Genomic DNA, 18,901 nt, shown 5'->3' with positions numbered 1-18,901 from the left:
CAACTGACAGGGCTGCTGAGGAAATCACCCTGGGAACCATGCTACGGCCATGTGGTGGAGTAAACTGATGAGGATGAGGCGCTGGGTCTGACCAGGCTGAAGGTCAGTAATCAAGCAGAACTTTTCAAAATCCTGTGTAAAGACGTCTTGGGGCACCACCCTTTCTTTTCAAAGCACTGAAACCAAAACAGGTCCTTAGAAGACTGTTTGTATGCTGTCACCTTTTATCCAAAAGACCACTACTTATAAGCATCTCAGATATATTAGCATTTCTGTCCTGCAACTTTTGGACCACTTAGCAATAACAAAAATATGAGAATTGATTTTTTTAGGTTTGAGAAATTAAGAGCATAAATACAGTCCTAGAGGAAAAGTCTCATAGGAAAGCTGGAGAGCACGTACCCACTTTGAAGTCTTTCTCTTCTTTCCTGCTGTGAAAGGCTACGGTTCTGGTACTATCTTGGGAAAAGGCCACACTCTTTTACCTTGAAGTCAAGGCTAAGGAATTTTGAAAGGTATTCAATAATACGGGTAGGCTCAGATATGGGTTTATAATGACTCTCTTTGTATATTAAACATTCAAAATATTTGTGAAAAATCCTGATTTTCACAAATGTAATGGAAGGATGCTAAAAGTTATGGTGAATGTTTTAGGTATTACCTTTTTAAAAGTGGCATTTCATCACTTTGGTGTTGCCTCAATCCTGTGAGGTTTCCCTGATACAAAAAAAAAAAAAAATTACCATCATTGTGTCTCCAAATAGTAGATTTAGAAATGATACATGATTTAACCAGCTGAGGCACTAGTAGTTTGGAACTTTCATAGCCTTAACTACCTTGGGCTCAAAACCATGTTATCATCGCAGGTTAATTTATTGCATAACAGAATAAAAAATTAACTCTGGAGCCTTCAGTCTGGGCCAGGTCAGAATATTCTAGATTTCCTAGACCTGTGAACTAGTACACAACTAGTACAAAATGGTGCTGCTGATCCAGCGTTCAAGTTTATTTTCTACCTTTTATTAAAAATGTGTAGCACGGTAGTGTAAAACAGCATATACATAAATGTTTGCATTTGTTACAGAATAAGCTACCGACGTGCTTGATGGCATATTTAACTTCCTAATCCTGCAAACATTTAAGCAATTAGAACAAGTTCCTGTGCCACCTTGGCCTATTACATAGCAGAAGGAAACTAAGAATTTGGGTAATGTTGATAATTCAAATGCTGAAAATTGAGAAGGGACGTGAGATCACTGAAACTTGATCACCTAGACTAATGTAAAGGAGCTTATATAAAATATCACTGTTTTTGACAAGGAGCACTGTACACTTACCAGGAATAAATTACATTTAGAGAGCACACACACGCACAAAATCCATATGCCTCTGCAAAATAGTATAAAAATGTAAAGAACGCCAGCTCATAGTGGACACCTTATTTTAAAATTTTGTCTTCTTGGGGAACATCAAATAATTCTCTTTTATTGAAAGTTAATTTTGTCTGATATCTTTTACATCTTGTCTGACTGGCATACCTTTCTTCCCCTCATTCTTCTACTGAAGACTTTTCTGTGAGTATATGTAAATTTATATGTAAATTTTAGATGTGTTTCTAATAAACGACCTATGGTAAGAGTTCACATTTTTCTTATCCTGTCTGACAATGCTGTGTGCTTTTCCGTCTGTGATGCTGGATTCGTCCTGCCTTTCCCAGTCTCAGGCAGCCTTCATATGGCGGCTTACTGGGCTTTTATCAGAGTCTGAGGGAAAAATTTGCTCTTTGCACCTAGCATGTGAAATTCATCATCACCAACGTGTAAATCTGGTAAAAGCCTGACGTTGTAGACATAATCCAAGACCCTCCTTTGTATGGTTCTTGCTGATCCAAGGTAGCTGCTGATAATGCAACTGGAAACAAAAGGGATTCCTTAAAAAGTATTCCAGGGGCTTCAATACCATGCACACAGGTATGACTGCTGAAATCTGAATGAGTGCACCACCATTATTGGGATTTAACTGTTGAAACAATCCCTCCTTTGTTCATTCTTTAATATTTGATAAAGCAACCTGTAAAAAGGGAAGTGCATTGGCCTCCGACTCTTATTTTTTCCCTTTCTAAAGTATTAGCATCTGGAGAGCTGAAATTGCCTTTGATGAACAAAAGAAGGTCTGAAATTAGCTTTTATGAAATCAAAGCAAACTGTATAGTTCCTATGCTAAGCAGGAGTATAAAATATGGAGATGAGGAGCAGTACCACGTTTAATTGATTCTACAACTTTTATTTAAGTTGGCAGACTGATGCGTCTTGTATGCAATATTACATAGAGTAATAGAAATTCCAAAAAATTAAGTTTTGTGGAAATTAACCAACCACTACTTTTGACTCTCATAAGTCGAGTTTTACTACAGAAATGTAGGAAATCTTCTCCCAACCTTACTTTTGGTAATCAGGTTTACCACATAAGTAAAATAACTGTTCGTAGCTTGCCTTTGAACTGGCAAATGCACTGCTTTCTCCAGAACACAACATAGAAACAGCAGTGTCGAGGACAACACTCCTAAGCGTCACTTCCAGCCTCCCTGCTCCTCCCCCGTGGAGTCCATTTCTCGTGCTATTTCAGCTGCTGCACTGCTTTGTGTAGTCTCCCGTTTCCCGCTCAGCTGGGTTTTGAGAGTGACAAGTTGGTATTGTTCCCAGACCCAAATTATGATATTTAGGATATTATGTTGTATCCTTTCTGTTCTCACTGTAAAATATGAAATTGGGGCAGATGAATTTAGTTGATTGGGGTGTTATTAGACTAAGTATGTGAGCCGAGCCAGTTGGCTTCATACTGAGAGGAACTATTCCATAGTCTTCCGAGTTACAGAGCTCACCCCTGATGGTGCCGACTCTGTGAAGGGAGTGTGACTTACTGCGTACTACAGGTCCTGAGAGAGCGATTAAGAGAGGAATTCCAAATGGATGCCCTACAGGCAGGAGTACAACGATGCCCTTCTGAAAATGGATAGGTTGGAGTTAAAATTTCAGATGAGACTATTGCAATTTAAGATCTCAAATGTCTTTCCTAAGGCTTTTATATTACAGACGGACTTGAGATTAAGCCCCCATCTCCTGACTTCTTCTCCTCTTACTGGAAATCAGTCAGTCACATTACACTTATACAACACCAATTCTGAGTCTGAATTTTATCCATACCTGGAAAAGGATAGGACCTTCTAAATGTTTCACGCATTCAGTACTCCTTTAAAGGAGTGATTTGTAACTCATGTACATACATATGATGGTGCATATTCATATTAATATTCAATGAGTACATTAAAACTAGTGTTCAGTTAGAGCAAAATTTACAGAGTCAGAGAAGTAAGTAAAACATATTTTGGGGAGGGGACCAAGTCACTGAATTTGAGATGAGTGTTACAGAAAGTTAATGATCAGAGACATACTAATAGCTTATTTCCACATTCCTTGTCTATTTCACCTTTTATAAATAACATTTTTAGCTTGTTTCCTAGATGGTCTGTTGCAAATGCACACACATATCATATGGGAATTTAAAATATACATACAAAATTGAAACGAACAGTACATAACCAAATTTCATGTTTTAATCAGACATAAGACAATCAGTTAGAACCACAAAATATCCTATACTTTTGTTTTGAGTGAGGAAACATTTTAACAAAGGTATACTATAACAAATCTCTGAGAATTTTGTTACAAAATATATTTTACCTGAAATCAAAGTTAAATAAGTCTACATTTCTCTCATACTTGGAAGGAAGGAAAGAGGAAAGAAGAAAGGGAGAGAGAAAGGGTAGAAAGAAAGGAATTATATTTTAGACATGGAACAAATCCAGAGGTGAAAACAATTGTTTTCCCATTTGTTGAAAGGGAAGAATGGGCATAATTTTCTCTGGAGAACCCCAATTAATACAATATTCTGTTTCTTTGCTGCGAACTTGTTTTTCAGTTGGCTCCAGGAGCGCTCTCGATTGCTTGATGTAAGATGATTTCAGCATCTGTGTCATGTTGGCGCTGGTATGTGTTCGTCATCAGTTCATTTTCTTTTCCCATGTGACTTGAGATTTTCCTGGTTCTTTGTTTTGTGATTTTGGACTGTACCCTGGACGTTTCAAATATTACGAGACTTTGGGTCTCGTTTAAATCCTTTGGAGGATGTTGATATTTCTGTTTTAGCAGGGAGGCACGTTGGTTGGGGTTAGCTCACAAGTTCCAGTCTTCCTTCTGTAGTCTACAGTTCCAATGCCAGTTCCCACTCAGTTTTCAAATCCTTGGCAGTGTGTTTTGCAGTGCTATTCGGGTCTATCCACACATGTACCACGCAGTGGTCAGACTTGGACCTGGATAGCAGCATATCCTCATTTCAGTTCTTAGAATCTTTGGCATGCTAAGGAGGATCAGATCTACACACGCAGTTTAGAGATGGGCCCACGGGTTCATAAACAATGTTATGAGGTTGCTTTTCTGATCCCTCCCTCTCTATAATCCTTCTGGTTCTTTCCAGTTCCCTAGAGCGCCTCATTTTGGTCCTCCAGCTCAATATTACCCTGCTCTGCTGTGTACTTCTGCAATTTCATCAACATCCCCAGTCAGTGAGCAGGACATGCGGAGAAAGCAGTTGGGCTTGGACCGCCCTCTTGTTATGGCAGCACCACTGGGCAGGGGGCACATTTCTACTCTCTCAGGGTTTCGGTTCCTGCAGCCTCGTGTTTCTGGCTGTGTCCCATCACCATGGGATAACTTAGAGGTTGGAGTGTGAGAGAACAAGATGAAGGAAAGGGAAAGAGGGGCATTTCCATACTCTCTCTGAGTCTAATGTGTTTCCTTTCCTGCTTTTTTGGCACCAAGCCCACAGGAGTCCCTCTATTTGCCCTCTCATGCCCACTTTTAGTTAGCTGGGGGATACCAGGAGGGGAGACGTGGCATACTCCCCATGGAGTGGTTTGGACTTGAATTCTGACCTTCCCCAAGCTACTTGCTGGTATTTACTTTTCAGATTTCTTGAGCTCCATGCATTCTCTTCAGGTTTGATAGCTGTATTTCCTGGAGAGACACTCCCATTCCATTTTTCCCAGAAACGGAACCCCATTCATCTTTTTGAAGGGGTGCATCTATCGCAGTTATCCATCCCCATCTCACTGTTCTGTATTAAGTGACTGGGAACAGATAATTCAACCTTCTGCTCCGATCTCTGGATAAAGAAGAGCTGCATCTGGGGATCCTCAGCTGTGCCTGGACCTGATGCAGATCATGAAGTGGTGGACCGTAAGCCTGATGCCATGACTGAATGGGACTTTGGAGTCTTGAAGAGAGTTAAGTGTATTTTGACTGTGGAAGGACCATGAATCACTGGGGGCTGTGGCAGCCATGAAAAAGCACTACTCAGAGCTTCTGCTGTGGGGAGAGCTACCACCCCTTTGGGTCCCCACCTGCTTTCACGGTGGGGCAGTGCTTCTCACGCAAACTGCATGAGTGCTAATGGAGGCCCATTCCCTGAGCCCCAGGACACCCCTGATGGGCAACTTCGGCCCCATGAGCCCAGACGAAGCCTTCTTAGAACCACCTTGCAGTCCGAGACACCTCCTGCTCAGCCCTCTTTCTTCCTCATTCACAGGTGTCAGATCCAGATCACAGCCTTAAGGTGCTTCTTTCCTTCTCTGGCTACCCCCCCCTCTATCTTTCGCAGATCCTTCCTCTAAAAAATCTAACACCTTTCTAATTCCATCTTGTAAACTGCTTATTGGAGGACACAAAATAACACCAGAGCCAAGGACAAACTGCAGTAGATTGTGACAGTAATGACCCGGCTGTATCAGGCTTCTCAGCATCTGCTCCTGTGTGTAGTCCCCACTGGATCAGTCAGCGCTCTTCAGAGAAACAGATCACAAGGATACAAATTAAGGGATTTATTTTAAGGAATTGGGTCTGAAGGTATGGGGACTGGCAAGGCCGGAAACTTAGGCAGGGGCTGATGCTGCAATCTTGAAGCAGAATTTCTTATTCTCTGGGAAATCTCAGTTTTTGCTCTTCAGGCCTCCAAACGGCCGGTAAGAGCCACGCACAGTATTAAGGGTAACTTCCTCTACTTAAAGTCAGTTGATTATAGACATTAATCACATCTATCAAATACCTTCACAGCAACACCTGGGTTAGCGTTTGGTTAAATCACTGAGTATGACAGCCCAACCAGGCTGACAGATGAAACCCCGTCACACAAACACTGCCCGGGCTTGGCTGTGAGGCTTGCTTTGGCCACGGGTCAGTGACAGACATGTGGGAATTGCCTACACGTGAGAGTTTGCCCTCTCAGATGCAGCACAACCACCATCATTAAAGCAGTCTAGGCTTCTTGAAGGTTGAAGATAACATACTGAGAGACTCAACTGTCCCAGCTGAATCCAACCCCCAGCCAGCCCATCAGCGAACCGCGGTCACATGGTTGAGCCCACACAAGCCCTGCAGCAGAAACCATCTCAGACTAACCACAAAATTGTGAGAAATATAAACAGTTGGTACTATTTTAAGATATTAAGTTATCCAGCCGTAGATAACCAATACTGTCCCCTTGACAATGCTGAGAAGAACCACAAAAATAAAATAAGAACCAATATATTCTGCGTCTTCCAAAATTTGTATCCTCAGGTGAATGTTTAAGACTTTCATTTTATTTAAAATTTACGAAGGTGACTCCACAGCTAGACTACACTCTGGAGGTGTATCCTCTGTGTGTGTGTGTGTGTGTGTGTGTGTGTGTGTGTGTGTGTAAGTGTGCGCGCATGCGTGTGCCTGCACTTGGAAAGCTTTATACAGAAATGTCCTAAGAGAGTTTTAAGTAACTAACTATTTTCTTAGGTTCTCAAACCTGGAAAAATTACAATAGTCTCAAAATGAATTTCACTTTCTGTATTTCAGAGAACCAAAGGGTTTAAAGGTTATCTTTTAAAACAACTCATGAGACCCAGCCTAAGGAGGTTGGCTCAAGTTGTTTTTAATGTCCTTTCCATGTGCTATGTGACAGTAGATTTTACAGCTTGTGAGAATTTGGGTATGGGGAATTTACCTTGCAAGGTTTAAAAGGGGAAGCCCTTAACTATTTCTCACTCAGAAAATTCCAATTTCTAAAGTCAAATTTTTTTTTACTTAATTTAGCATTTAATTAGTAAAGAGAAAGAGCTGCTCAAGGAGTCACTGGCTTCTAACACTGAGATTCCACAGAGAACAGAACGTACTGTGTTCCACAGCAACTCGCACGATGGACCGCATCTTGCCTGGGAGTGGAGCCATTACAGGCATCTGTAGTCCCACGTCCAAGGACAGCTTCCAGCAGACTCATCCACGACTTTTTAAAATATGTTTGCAGATGTGATTGGTAGTTTGGGGGATAACCTGCACTTTGAAGAAGTCAAGAAATCCAGAATGGTCTGTCAGCCCTGGAGGTTTGCCTATTACAGGGCTATGGCAGGTAGCGACCAATTGTGTCCCACCTGGACAGGACATTTAATTGTGAAATGGATCATACTCATGAGTGCTTATCATACTTCTGTTTCTCTGCTTACCTTTATGTACCAAAGACCAGGCAGTGACCAAAATGGAAGTTAAACTCGATCCATTTTACTCTGGTCTAGCATAGTAACCCTTCAAGTATGACTTAAATACATCTATTCAGAGATAAGAATGAGTAAGTGTGAGTATAATGCTATTATTGATCAGAGAACTATGCAGTGTTAACTCAGCAATGGAAGAGAGCAGTGGCAGACATTTCCAAAATACAATCATTCAAAAGACCTTTATGCTTTGCAATGTTATTTCTATCTTGGGATGCAATTGGATATAGAAAATTAACTTCAGTGGTAACGGAAGGGGCTAGAACAACCCACTGTAATAGGGGAGGTGGACAGAGGTATGATACAAAGAAGATTCCCGTAGGCATAACATACCAGTCGAAGTGTCTAGAAATAGATGCTTAGTCTGCTCGTGTCATGCAAGTTGGAAGCCTAAGCGGCACCAATATTATTGCAGATAGGTAGTGCCCAGTGACAGAAGTCCAGGAACTGACTGCAAGACACTTGGCTTCATGGAATTGTGCTGGCAAGGAGCGGATGCCCAGATGCTGAGTGAGTTTCAGGGATGGAATATCAGCAGCGAAGCTAGCAACGACTGGTGGGAGGTTATGTAGACAATGTCCTGCTAAAACGAGACAGGAACAGGAGTTCTGTACTTCAGATTCTACACATATATCAGGCTTGAGTCTCTGTGGTCCTCTCCAGCCTAGGCAGTGCCAGATATCACAGTCCCTGGGACCTGCTTCACCCCAAGAACCTACACACACACAGACCATGGTATCAATGGTTGTGTAGAATGTGCAGCAGTCAAGTGTTGCAGAGAATGCAGTTGCTACAACTGACACCTTCCAAAGGATGATTCTCTGGGCTCCTGGACTCTCAGAGCATCCAAGTCATGCATTTTCAGTCAATTTCCATGATGTAAGCTTTCCAAACAACTAAATACTCTACCATACTTTCATCCTTATAATGCTCTGAACATTCTTGTTCCTAATACAGACTACATCACTCACCCTTGGCCAACCCCAGGGTCCTCCCATCTACTGCCCTAACCCTTCTCCTATGTCTGCTGAAACTGCATCTCTTTCCTATAGCTTCTACTTTTTTTCTGAATGTTTGCTTCACCTTCCAACTTGGCTGACACACCTCAGATGGTGGATGCTTCTTCTCTCAAGTTGCATCAACCTGAGTCAGTAGGTGGGACTGGCGCCAAGGGATGCAAGGTTGGCTTAACATTTGAAAATCAAGGTAATTCACGACGTTAACAAAGTAAAAAAGAAAAATGATCGTTTCAGTAGACACAGAAAAAGCATTTGACAAAATTCAATATCAACAACTGATAAAAATTCTTGGCAAACTAAGAATAGAAGGGGACTTTCCTCAACCAAATATAGCTCATAAGCAAAGATCAATAGCTAGCATCATACTTCATGGTGAAAGACAGATGCTTTCCCCTGAGGTTAGCAATAAGACTGATGTCTCCTCTTATCACTTCTACTGGACATTGTACTGGAGGTTCTGGTCAGCGTTGTTCACAGATAGCATGGTTATCTATGTCGAAAACCTGACAGAACCTACAAAAAGCAACTCACTAACAAGTGTGATTAGCGAGGTTGTGATCATTATACAAAGACCAATTCTATTTCCATACACTAGGAATGAACAACAAGAAATTAAAATAAAACAAATGCATTTAAAACAGGATCAAAAATACAAAATACTTTGAGATAAACCAAATAAAAATTGGCAAGATATGTAAACTACAAAACATTGCTGTGAAAAAGCTTAAATACCTGAATAAACGAAGAAATATGCTTTGCTCATGGGTCATAAGACTAAATATTGTCAAAATGTTACTTTTTCCTAAATTGATCTACAGATTCAACACGATCCAGACAAAAAAATTTTTTTTGAGAAACCAATTAGGTGATTCTAAAAGTCATATAGAAATGCAAATGATCAAGAATAGCTGAGACAATCTTGAAAAAGAATTAAAAATTGGTAGACTTCCACTATCTAATTTCAAGCTATAGTAGTTAAAATAGACAGTATTGACAGAAGTACTAGATAAATAGATCAACAGAAAAAAAATAGAAAGCCCAGAAATAGTCCCACATATACAGGGACAACTGCTTTCCCATAAAGGTGCAAAGGAAATTCAGTGGAGAGAGGGCTGTCTTTTCACCAAATGCTGCTGGAATAATTGGATATCCAGGCGGAATCAGGTGAGTAGGTGCACAGATGCAGACTGAGCCAGGGGTGCTGTGCGGGTGAGTGAAAGGCCGTGAGCAGCACTGCCATCTTCAATCTGATTTTTAGAAATGGTGAGCAGCTTTTGGAAAACTTCAGGACAAAGAACAAAACATGCAATCATATTTCAAATAGTAGCTGTGTTCCAGGAAAATTCAGTATATATTAAAACTATGCTAAAGTTAGGAGTCCAAGATTTGCAAATATTAACTACTATACATAAAAATAGATAAACAAATTTCTGTATAGCACAGGGAACTGTACTCAGCATCTTGTAATAACCTTTAAAGAAAAAGAATATGAAAACAAATGTATGTATGTATATGCACGACTGGGACATTGTGCTGTACACACCAGAAATGGACACACGGGAACTGACTATGCTTCAATTTAAAAAAATGATGCAAAATGATTTATATTTGTATATAAGATAAAATCAGGCTCAGACAACTAGAATAATAACTGGTCCATAATGTATATTCGATAAAGAAATATTGAATGGACTGAGTAAGAGCTGCTTTCTGACTTCAACCTCTTGCCACACTCCTTCCAGTTTTAATTTTAAACTTTCTCAAAGGCTGTAAAAAGAGAGAGTGAGATGCTTCAAATCTCATTCATTTATCAGGGGTTTATTTTGGGAAATTCAACTAAATATCCAAGACTTTCCAGATTTATTTTTCCTATAAAATATATGCTGTAGGAGAAATTACTGCTGGTCCTGAGCAGTAGCTCTGGTTAATCTCCCTGCAGGAAAACTCTGCAGGGAGACAGTATTTCTCTCTTCCACTTAAGACAGTGCATTTTGAAATAACGGGAAACCTTCTGAAGAGTAAGATGGAAAGCCTTATTCAATTTGATTTATTGGTTTTTTCATTGTAATTAACTTACTTACATGTTTGTCCCGAGTCTTCCTGCTACAAGCCCGTGGTCAGTTGCAATCTGTCCAGCTGCCTGCTGCAGAAAGTCTGAATCATTAACACACCTCAGTGGTTCCAAATAAAATTTCCCCTAGAATAGCAACTATTATCAACTTGCACATTAACTATAATTATTTTGATTATCTTATTTCCCATACTGAAAAGTCTTTGAGAACTATTTTCACTATTTCTTTGCCAGTTCAGTACAACTAGCAGATTCAAACAAAACCCACAGAACTCCTGAGAAATAAGTTTTATCGTTGAGCAGTACATTTGCTGCATCTTAAGGGGGCAGCACCAATTCTGAAAATACCACAAACACCTAGCAAAATGCAAAGGTTCCCTATAGCATGAAGTCATCCACACCCGGGACGTGGGGATGGCCGGGGGGCTGTGGATATACACGTTGGCAGCATTGATATAGGGCTGCAAAGTATAACATCTTCATTTTTTATAAATCTTCCATATATTCCAACAAGGATTTAGGTGGCTTAGAAAGGATTTTATCTGTGGAAATGTTTGATGGAAGTTAGTTAAGAGCATTAAGTGACTGAAAACCTCAAAAAGCCTGAGATGGACAATAATTCTCTATGCATCATCTGCTGGATAATGTGGGATTTTCTTTTTTAAAAAGATGAAAATAAGAAGTTTCATTCTAAGAGGCTCCACATCAGTGAATAAATTCCCATCATTCTCCTCCATACATCCATTTTTAATTTCCCCTAATGTTTTTAAATCTTATTTGGTTGATCAGTTGTCAGTTTCTTTTAAAGGTAAAGCAGTCTACCTGCTTCGGATTCTGGTGGGTATAAGATTCAACATTTACATGTAAATTGGTTCGAGCTAGTAGATCTTTGCATTTCACACACTACTGAAGAGAATGGAACTTAATTAGGTCTCCCTTTTGTCTGCTCCACAGCTTGTCTCTTTACTAAATCACTGTGTTTGCCACTGGCTTATGTGTCATTATTTCTGACGTCTTCAGTGTTTCTTTCTAACCCATAGTGAGACATTTACTCTAACTCTGATGAGCTACAGCAAGTGGGGCTTGTTGGTCAACACTTTGGACAAAACAGACGGGGAAGCAAAGAAGTGTGTGACACAAGGCTTGCAGGAATTTGGATCACTCCAATTAATCATGGGTCACAGCTGACCAAAAAGATGACTTTAATTGATGCAACCCTTTGAGAAACAATCTGGAACCTTAATTCCCCTGGGAAATCTTGATCACTTTTGCTCAGCTACTACTGAATTAATGTATGTTCTAAATTGCTACTCAGGGGCCACTTCAGAAAGTGAGTTTCTGGGACAAATCCCACACCACGAGACATCCCCCAAATCATCCATTTTTCTGGTTTCTCATCATGCAGTGTTGTGTCACCTCCTGTAACCAGTACGGTCCCCAGATAAAAGGTGAGCGTGACAATTTATCTGCAGTGCATTTTGCCAGTGTAGGTGGACTTCATAAGTCAACCAGATCGCTAGGAGGTCTGTTTGTTAGCTTGAAACGCCTAAGCGAGTTGCCTGTGTCAGTCGGATTCCATGCTGTACACATTCCTCTCACTGGCTTGGCAGCTGTAGGTCTTGCAGCTCCCAGTCTAAGCTGTAGCCTCAGGGTGACCAGCCTCCTCCCAAACGATGATGTAACTATTGCTCAGGCATGTTCTTTCTATAGAAGGTGGGCGCGTCAGTGGTAGTGTGTGCCTAGCATGCATGAAGCCCTGGGTTCAATCCCCAGTGCCTCCATTAAAAACAAACAAACGAGCAAATAAATAAACCTAATTACTCCTCCTCCAAAAACAAACAAAAAGGTGGGAGTTTGTACATAGACAGTACACTTCCAAGTTCTACACCTTAATAAGGCAGAGATCCCTGTGTAATGCAATAGAAGATCTCCGGAGCATGCACGAACGTAAGAAACATGACTCCCTGGAGTTGCAAGATAGTATTACAATTTCTATTGATAGACGACTCAACTGTAAAAAAAAGAAAAAGCCTAATTCATTTTCAACACAGAGACTGCACGAGTCTCCTTACTCAGTCCATACATGGGAAGGTCACATGTCACATAAAGCAGGTGAAGTGAGATTTCCACATCGTGGAGAGATTCATCTCGGGTTCTCACGCACACGTTTGCTTTCAGCCTGTTGCCAGGCATGTACTTAACCAGATTGATGGATTGTTATTCCAGTTTTGATTACTGTACCTCACAAAATGAACACATGCCTTAAAAAACTCTATAAATAAATCACGGATTAATAATAATACCAACAATGCAAGTAAAAACAACCAACAAAGAAATAGTAATGCTGACACCTATTTCTATTGTCTCGTTGTCAACCACATAACAATAGATAAGAACAATCCTTATCTAATCAGATCTTCTGAGATAACAGCCACAGCAGTTTGAAATTATCAAGATTATTTGAAATAAGGATTTACATCCACTGTCATTAACTATAGTTAATAAATTAAAGTTATAGACTTAAATTTCAAACTCCTCTAAGATTCATAGTTTCATGTATTTTATAATGTATATGTTAGTATGGTAGGATATGTATGTGTCTTCGGAATGAATGGAGGTGTATTGGTACCCATATTCAAAATATTTAAGAGACTGAGGGCACATTCAAATATAAACTCTTTTCACATTCAAAATAAATGTGTAGTCAAGCATAAAGATTAGTGAGATTCTAATTACCTGAGGTGTATAGCTCTGAAGTTCTATTTTTTCAGTAAAAATGTAAACCTAACTACAATAATTAAATGTTTTTTCCTTTTTTTAAAGCTTAGAAACCTAAGACGCTTTATAAGGAGCCATACAAGAGTGACAGACTGAACAAAGGTATTCACTAGTGGAGGGTCCTCATATTAACTTAATAATTTGTCTAAAAATAGAAAGAAAAACCCATTTCCATAGGGAAACCTCATACTATCTTTAAACCAAAACTAAACCAAAAACTATAACCCACAGAATATTAAAACCAAGACTGTTTTAATGTGAAAGCGGGTGGATGTGATCTAGGAACGGAGTGAGATACATTGTAATGTGGTACACACTGGACCAAACCATCACCCCAACATCGCCACTAAGAAACGACAATGCTGTCACCTGCAAGCATGCCATAAAGTGAAGGTGAGCAACGAGGACCTCCTGTACAGCACAGGGAATGACAGTATCCTGAAAAAGCATGTATATATATGTATATTATATATATATATATATATATAAAACTGAATCACTGCTGTACACCTGAAGCTAACACAACATTGTAAACTGTATACTTCAATTTAAAAAAGGTTAAAAAATGAAGGTGAGTAATAGCTGTAACCTCTACCTCCTGGGCACTTTCTATGTGTTAAAGCTCATTTTACCTTCAACTTAGGCAAGGAAATGGCCAGTATTTGTGCCTGTTATACAGATGAGGAAACTGATGTTTTAGGTGTTAGATAGATTTCACAAACTGGTGAATGTCAGCAATGACGTTGGAATCCATTAGTAGAAATTTGGTTTTATCAGAAGCAGAAACAGATGTCAGGGGTAGGTATAGCTCAAATGACAGAGTGCATGCTTAGTATGCATGAGGTCCTAGGTTCAATCCTGGTACCTCCTCTAAAAACAAACAAACAAACAAACATAATAACACCCCCCAAAAAACAAACAAAACGAACAAAAAACAAACAAAAATAAGCAGAAGCAGATGTGAAATTCAGGGAACAAATATTCCTTCAATATGATAAAGAATTCAAAAAATTTTGTCTATCAAATATTTGAATGAGGGTGCTTCCAGAGAATGACTTTTCTCTTTCTGGAGCTGAATGTGATGGATAATTTGTATTCAGTGATCTTCTAAGGGGGCTTCAGATGCTGTCTAGGGCTTGGGAGTAGACGTCGTCCTTCACTGTCTTCACTCTATGACGGCGTAATTGTATCCCACAAAACCTTTTTTGAGGTTTCAGAGTTTTCTGGAGCTAAGAGACAGCATGTTCACTATTATAACACATTCATTATCATCACCACTCGCACCAATACACCACATCTTTTCTAAGATAAACAAAAATAGCCTACGACAAAATTATAATGGACTTGCTAATGCACAATTTAAAAGAGCATTTATTTGCTATGCAGTTTTGACCAAAAAAAGTCCATTGTTTCCTTCTCTTTGAAGCTCAGGGACTAGTTATTGCCATGCTAATCGGTAATAAATGCACCTGGAGAATAGCTTTTAAAGGACTGAAAATGATTCTGAGTTCTGTCTTTATAAATAGGTCTAAAAAAGAAGGCACTTTTTTTCAAGTGATGAAGATGTAGTTGTCACATTAAAAATTACAAAATGAGATTTTTGGGTAGACATTTATATATAACAATATAGTTTTATTACATGTACAAACATACAGGTAGGTAAATAAATACTTATATACACATATTCAAACATATAACACATATGCCTTTATAAAATGGTAAGACCTGAAAATGATCTGTCAAGAACTCTGAAGGGTCTGAAATTTTACCCTTTACCTACAAGGTAACAAATTACCCTACCAGGTTCATGGATGCTGGCAGAAGATCCAAGACTCCTGGGTCAGAAACAAAAGATTGTTTATTACTCATAACAATAGCAATAGCCAGAGTATTTTGCCTCAGTTCCTGACCCCCGTGTCAGATGGACAATGTGAAGAAGGCCAGGTGACACCTGCATGTGCACAAAGTTGTGTTAGGAAAGAGAAACCCTGAGTTTAGGGAAACCAAATCTTTTATAACGGGCAGGAAGTCTGCCTGCTTAGCTCCAGAGGGAGACACTGCTTTTATTACACTGGACATACTGGACAGTAATCAAACCTGCCCTTTCCTTAGGAGGGAGCATGATCTCTCTCTTCTGGGCTGTTTGCTAAACTAACGTCTTTGAAAAGATATTCCAGAACAAAGGGAGCCCATGCCTCTGTTTATAAGACATGTGGAAATGCAGGGGACACATGGAGAAGTGTCTCCCAGTACCACCAAAAATATCTCTCACCAGCATTTGGTTTGAGAAAGGGCACATGGCACAGTGCCTGTGAAAATCATCTGGCCTTTGATCCTGTAATGGCCAAACAGAACATTAAGACAAGGCAAATGTATGGACTTCTCCCCATCACGTTCCTGGAAAGCACATGCTTCCCATTCAGGGGTCACTCTGACACATCTGGCACTGAAGAGCCTCACAACTGGACTTGCGTCCGCATCGCTGTCTGCCAACCTGCTTTCTGGGCCCCCGCAGAAGGGTGAGTAATGGAGCATTAAATACCAACAATCTGGCTATCACAAGGGCTTAATCTCTTTAAGCCCCACAGGGATCTGGGCGAGCTTCAAAATAAGCACACCAAATGTGACTTCCACTGACTCTCGAGGCAGAAAAGGCGAAAACACCAGTGAGAACACACAAGGCTCAGGAGTGTCTGTCTTCTCAGTGGTACATGAAGACATCTTCCCTGAAGACAGCGACAGGGGAGAGTCAATGCCAGATTCCCCACCTGGCTGCCCGGTACTCCCTCAGGGCACCAGCAAACAGGGGAACTGAGTGGAAACACTCTGAAAAGCCCACAGTCAATGAATTTATCCAGGATTTACAAACAGATCTAGAATTGAAGTATTTTCAATTTAGGCTTACGTTGTAATCTTGTGATATTTTTTAAAATATTATTTTATTCTGAGCTACATGTTATGGTGGTGGTTAGAGACAGTGGGGCATAATTACTTTTTCAATTCTTATGGCTCCTAATATGGCCCAGAGTGCAGTGGAGGCAGCCGAGGTTCTGAATTGTACAGGATTTGAATCCTGATTCTAGGCAAGTTACTTATCCTTTATGAGTCTCAGTTTTCTCGCTGGTATAAGTACAGATAATTATTTATTCACATAGGGGGATTGTGAAGATTTAAAGAAAAAGTACATTTAAAACACTTAGTATGGGTGTAACACATGGTAGCTACTTAAGACAACCTTGTGGGGTGGCCCAATACCCAGGGCCTGCCTTTGTTTGAGTTTGAGTCACTAATCCTGCTCTGCCATAGGCTTTTATGTCAATGGCCGTGCCAGCTAACTACTCAGATTGCCCAATTTAGACTAAGTTCAGGGGAAACAATCCTTGATAAAAACGGCCAGACTGGCTTCCTCTCCTGCAACTATAAACTTCTGTTCTCGTGCTGTGTTTATGTTGTAATCTGCTATGCAGGGAGTAGGGGGAAGGAGAAGCCATTTGAGAGGAGCTGCGGCAGCCCCCAGGTAGGCGACACACGCAGCGAGAGATGTGCTGATGTACCCAAATCTGTGCGGCGTCCCTGGGTGTCAGCTCTACCCCATCCAAGGCAAAGCCGAGCGCGTGTGTGTGTGATTAGCAGAAGTGCTTTAATGTGGATATAATTACCACATGCCCCACGGATGAAATAATGTTTCTAGCCCACATTATCTGCCCACATTTACAGTCTAAACGAAACAGCGTTAAGTGCTGTGGTTTATTTCATCAGCACAGGCCCCTCTCTCCTCTCTGAACACAGACCCACTTCCAGCCCTTATCTGGGTGAGTGGAGTTTGTAAACTCCTCTTGGACGGTCCCATGCCGCCTTCCACTTTAAGAATTTTTGCCTTGTTGGCACAATTACTGTTGTTTGTATTTTAGTCTAAATCCCCTTGTGGAAAAAATATGCTTAGATACAGCTTATTGGACATGTTTTCTAAAGATGCATTAACAAGACAAATGTGAGTCAAATGTGTCAATGCACTTATTTGGCTTATTTGGAAGATGGATCCGATTAACGTAAGTACAATATCCCACATGTGTTATGTGGTAGGAAAATGTCTTCCATCATTTTATTCCGAATGTTATGACATTTGACTCATTTCTGACAAATTATGAAGGTAGATAGGAAGTAAAATATTTAAAGACATGAATGATAAACATCTTCTATTTTACAATATTGATATGTCTTCAATAATCACTTCTGAAGCTGTATCTAAAAGACCTATTGTCAAATTTATTGAAACATTCACCTAAAACTGGTACAGCTGAAGCAAAATGGGAAATATTTTTCTATGTATTTTTTTCCTATAGTCAAACATGTTTCAATGCCTTCCACTATGTCAAATGATGACTCACTGAGCGAGAGATCCAGAATAATGGTTAATATTCTACCACTATCTAGTTATCTATCTACTGACGTACGTGACATACAACACATCATAATAGGGAACATTTCCCTGGAACTTCCTGCAGTTTTTGTTGGTGGAGTAACTAAATCTTTATGATAGTCCTACACCATCTTGCCTCCTCGTCTTCCTTTCCTCCTCGTTACTCCCTTATTTGCTTTTTCATTTACTGTCCCATCCCTCCCTAGCTTCACACCCTCTTTTACTCTCTTTCTCCCTCCTTCTCTGTCTTCACTCATTTCTTCTCTCTCTCACTTCTCCTCTTCTTGATGAATTCTTTCAAGGCAAGGAATCACAGCTGAAAAGTATCCAAGACCACACGCCTGTATTTTAATTAGAGACATTACAAGCGATGATCATTATCCATGTCTGTTAATTCCATTATTCTAAGGAATAAAAAGTTGACTCACCTGACTATGGACTTAAATCTTGCCTAGGACAATTTATGATAATAAGTTGAAAAGTTAGGCTTTTTAATTCTAACATTCTATTAGTGGATTTGAGAAATAAGGAAATCTCTTTGCAGTAGTAAATCAATCAATAATGCCCTGCTTTGGGCTGAAATATGAATCTCTCCAAAGTCCAAAGTCATAAAGGAATATCCTTGGGCTTAAGTTCTACTATTTAAGATGAATGTTGAACACTGTCTGCATTTATGCCATCGAGGGGAGAGCTTGCTTTGGTTACCTGTGACATTTGAACATGGAATCAGACTTAATGAGGTGATAATATTGATGTAATTTTCTTTTTATTGAGTAAAAAATACATTATCTCTAGTTTCTTAACCCTTACCCGTGAGCTCCATCAGGAAGTGTTCAGTGGTAATAACACCAAGTTGAAATCATCTATATAAAGAATGGTAGGTTTCCCCCTACCACCACCACCAGACCACACATATTCTTTTACATTCAATTTTATATAGTTCATTTGGCTACAATATTCTAATTCCAGTCTGAATTTTT

The 18,901-nt window shown here is 39.9% G+C and overlaps 1 long non-coding RNA gene across 1 annotated transcript; it reads left to right on the top strand.

Moving 5' to 3' along the window:
- The first annotated feature begins 1,673 nt into the window (after positions 1-1,673).
- On the top strand, positions 1,674-18,684 carry LOC116658236. Its single transcript, XR_004313508.1, has 3 exons — positions 1,674-1,683; positions 9,107-9,112; positions 18,606-18,684. It is a non-coding gene; the product is annotated as an uncharacterized LOC116658236 (long non-coding RNA).
- Positions 18,685-18,901: the final 217 nt, after the last annotated feature.

This window comes from Camelus ferus, chromosome 2, assembly GCF_009834535.1.
Source record: "Camelus ferus isolate YT-003-E chromosome 2, BCGSAC_Cfer_1.0, whole genome shotgun sequence".
NCBI lineage: Eukaryota > Metazoa > Chordata > Mammalia > Artiodactyla > Camelidae > Camelus > Camelus ferus.
Note: the sequence above shows the minus strand (reverse complement) of the source record. Positions and strands in the feature narration are given on the sequence as shown.